The sequence below is a fragment of the Photinus pyralis genome, unplaced genomic scaffold, assembly GCF_008802855.1.
Source record: "Photinus pyralis isolate 1611_PpyrPB1 unplaced genomic scaffold, Ppyr1.3 Ppyr1.4_unclustered_Scaffold8078, whole genome shotgun sequence".
Taxonomy (NCBI): domain Eukaryota; kingdom Metazoa; phylum Arthropoda; class Insecta; order Coleoptera; family Lampyridae; genus Photinus; species Photinus pyralis.
The window spans coordinates 30,646-33,954 of record NW_022172306.1 but is presented as its reverse complement, the minus strand read 5'-3'; the positions used below and the strand labels follow the sequence as shown (position 1 = coordinate 33,954).

At 34.8% G+C, this 3,309-nt stretch overlaps 1 long non-coding RNA gene across 1 annotated transcript; it reads left to right on the top strand.

The window, feature by feature from the left end:
* Positions 1–2,708: 2,708 nt before the first annotated feature.
* On the top strand, positions 2,709–3,086 carry LOC116182920. The gene is made up of 3 exons (XR_004147649.1): positions 2,709–2,771; positions 2,829–2,958; positions 3,014–3,086. It is a non-coding gene; the product is annotated as an uncharacterized LOC116182920 (long non-coding RNA).
* The last annotated feature ends 223 nt before the right edge of the window (positions 3,087–3,309 follow it).

Here is a 3,309-nt window from a genome sequence, read left to right as displayed (position 1 = left end):
GTGAGTTTTGTTTAAATGCGAACATAGGAGTTTGCATGCAATGTAATTTCCCTATGTTCGATTTAAAAAAAAAACACATCAATCTATGAGGTGTGCGCGGTTCACATTCCCAAAACGCGCAACTTGTGTGACTATGAACAGCAACTCATAGTCTTTATGATGAAGAGCACTCGGTAAGATTTTTTTAAATAAGCCATGTGAGGCCATAGCGACTTTAGGATACATTTTTCTTAAACTTACGATAACTTGACTTCACATGGCACGCGCTGACAACACAATTCATTGTGAACCAACCTTCAATTATTTGTAGGTCATGTGCACCTGGTATTCTACTAATTTGATTTAATCAATACATAAATGAAGAAAATAAGAAAATAAATAACGAAAACAATTACAATAAATAATTGAAGTGTCCTTGACATTCTAAGCAATAACCTAACCGATTTCGTAATTAAATTGGACGGCGGTATTTTTAAAAATGTGACAGCTGTCAATTGTATCTACTACTCATTTGAACTACTCAATAGATTGATGTGTTTTTTTAAAAATCGAACATAGGGAAATTACATTGCATACAAACGCCTATGTTCGCATTTAAAAAAAATTCACTGTATACTATTAATTTTTACCCAAAATCGTCCTGAAACCATCATTGTCATGACTAGTTTATGTCAGGATATTTTAGTTTCCATGGCAGAGGCAGATCAGACTACCTTTCCTGCCGCCTGTCACTTTACCAGTCGCACTTGTCACCTTTCTAGTCGCACCTGTCACATTGCTATGTGTCTATGGTAACTCCTGTCATCACTGACTGACATTAATCAAAAGAACTAGGTATATGAAAACTGAAATTTTAAAATACGATTTCGGGTAATAGTTATTTACATAATAAGTCATGAAAGTGGTCGTTTACATGACGCGGAGGCGGAGGCTTATTGAAAAGTACGAGGACGCGCAGCGTCCGAGTATCTCTTTAATGCCTCCAAGTCAGGTGGACTCCCTTTCATGACGTATTATGTATAAAATTTTACCTGAAACCGCAACATGTAGATAACTTTTCCAAATTAAATTATTCATAAGTGTGCAATTTTGATACCTAATCACGCATGTTAAAGTCACTTTATTTAATTGTTTCCATAGAGATTTCAATCAGTGTCATTTTTAATGCAGTTTGCAGTTTATGCTTTGTACTTTTCAACTATACAGTCTTTATAACTAGGCACAAAAGCAGTAGTGCAATATTCGCTCCCCACAAAGTCAAGAAAGAGGTACGAAAAGGTGTACAAACCTTTTAATGACTGGCGCAAAACTAAAGGAATAATTACTTCCACACGTATTCCATTAATTGTTAGTAATTAAAAGACCATTATCCTTTGTGTAGGTGTATTAATATTTAAAAATATCCACATAGTGTGCATTATAAATATCCAATCGTTGATTGAATAACTTATTCAATGAATGATCTAATTGTTATTTTGCATGTACTAGGACTGTAATGGGAGTCAGACATAGTTATTTACGTTATAAGTCCGGTAGGTTACTTGTAACAGTACGAGTTAGACATTATGGACGAGGCGACGTCAGGAGCCGAGTCAAGAATGTCTTAAACGAGTACTGTTACAAGTACTACCGGACGTATATCGTAACGTATTTTATTTCATACTGTAAGTCTGTTTTGTATCATTATTTCATTTCAAAGATTACAAAATTTCATTATATTGTAAAAATCGCATTACCTTGTTTCTGTGGTAACGGCCGTTGCTATAGTTTGTAGTTTGTTGACATGTGGTTGACATTGAATTTTTTTCACTGCAAAATGGACGCTATAAACGTTGTGGGATGTTCCACTGTTCCCGATACAATCCTGTCGAAATCTCATGAAACAACCGAAAAGTTGGTTCCTAAGAAGTCGGCTGCAAGGTATGAAAAAGAGTACTAAGTGTTTTGCCAATTGAGGAACGAACATGGGGCCAAACAAGTAGAGGAAAACGTCATGTTGGCATACTGTTTGGATGCAGTAAGTTTTTGAATTGAGATTTTTTTGCCTGGGTTTCGGTGTTAAAGCGTCATGGGGCATGGAAAAGCTCATCGACGGCAGAAAAATACGTCGAAGGCTCGGTAGAAGGAAAAGTTAAGATTGCCCGTATGATACAACTGATACAAGGCGGCGAAAATTTCATTGAAGTTCTACAGCAGAAGGAATCAAACATTACTAACTCGACATCCAGTAATAACCCAGGCGTTAGTGTTGAGGGCAATACAAATTGTTTAATTACAATCAATGTTAATGTTTGAAATAAAGAATTACAGCCAAATTTATATTGGGGTTTTTAATTAATTGTGTGAAGATGTCAAATTTGATGTATACAAATAACAGTCCGGTAAGTGTTGCTTAGCGACACTTACCGGCTCTGATGCTGTAATAACTCACCTACTGGACTCAAAATGATAGTGTAATCGAACATCTACCGGACAGTATGAAATAAAAAATATTACAGTACTAGTCAGGTAAAGATCAACTTTGATCTGTTTACTACTTGGATACGTTATAATCAAATTGGAATTACCTTTTATCTCTACCTGAACGTGATTTGTCTAAGCGTCAACAACATTAAGTTATAATTTACTACGTGTAGTAATTGCCAAGCTAATTAGAAAATGATAAATCGATAGGTATATAACACGGTTCAATCGGAATGAAGACGCAAGTTTTATTTCAGTTTCCGACATAAAAACTACTAACCTACTTAACTATGAAAGCCGTTTTCTATGTAAGTGAACTTTAATTTTGTAATAGTCTATAAGTAATTGTTATTATCAAATTACAGATTGCGTTTGTTTTGGCACTGTTTGCTTTTGCTGCGGCCAATCCTTCGCCAAATCCGAACCCAATGCCAAATCCTCGTCCTCAGTATTGGAATTATGGGTATGGAATGCCGATGCCATACTACGGAATGGGTATTTTTTAAATTAAGGGACGATTTCCAATTATAGTAATTTGAAATTTTTTCAGGTTATGGGTATTATTTCTAGAGCGATGATGTTTTTTATATTTGACAAATAAACTTGTTGCACATTTAAATTTATTTCTTGTTTCTTGTTTTTGCAATGCTAAGTAAGAAATTTGCATTCGCAATTGAAGTTATATGAAATCATATGAATTGTAGACATTGCGGTACTATGGCATAAAATAATCAAATCAAACTTCGGAATGGTAGTAGGAAACGTAATCGATAGCCATTTCTGTTCTTTCAGTCATTTGTAATTGCTTTGCTAACTCATAATCCAAACGAGTTATTTGTATTTCGT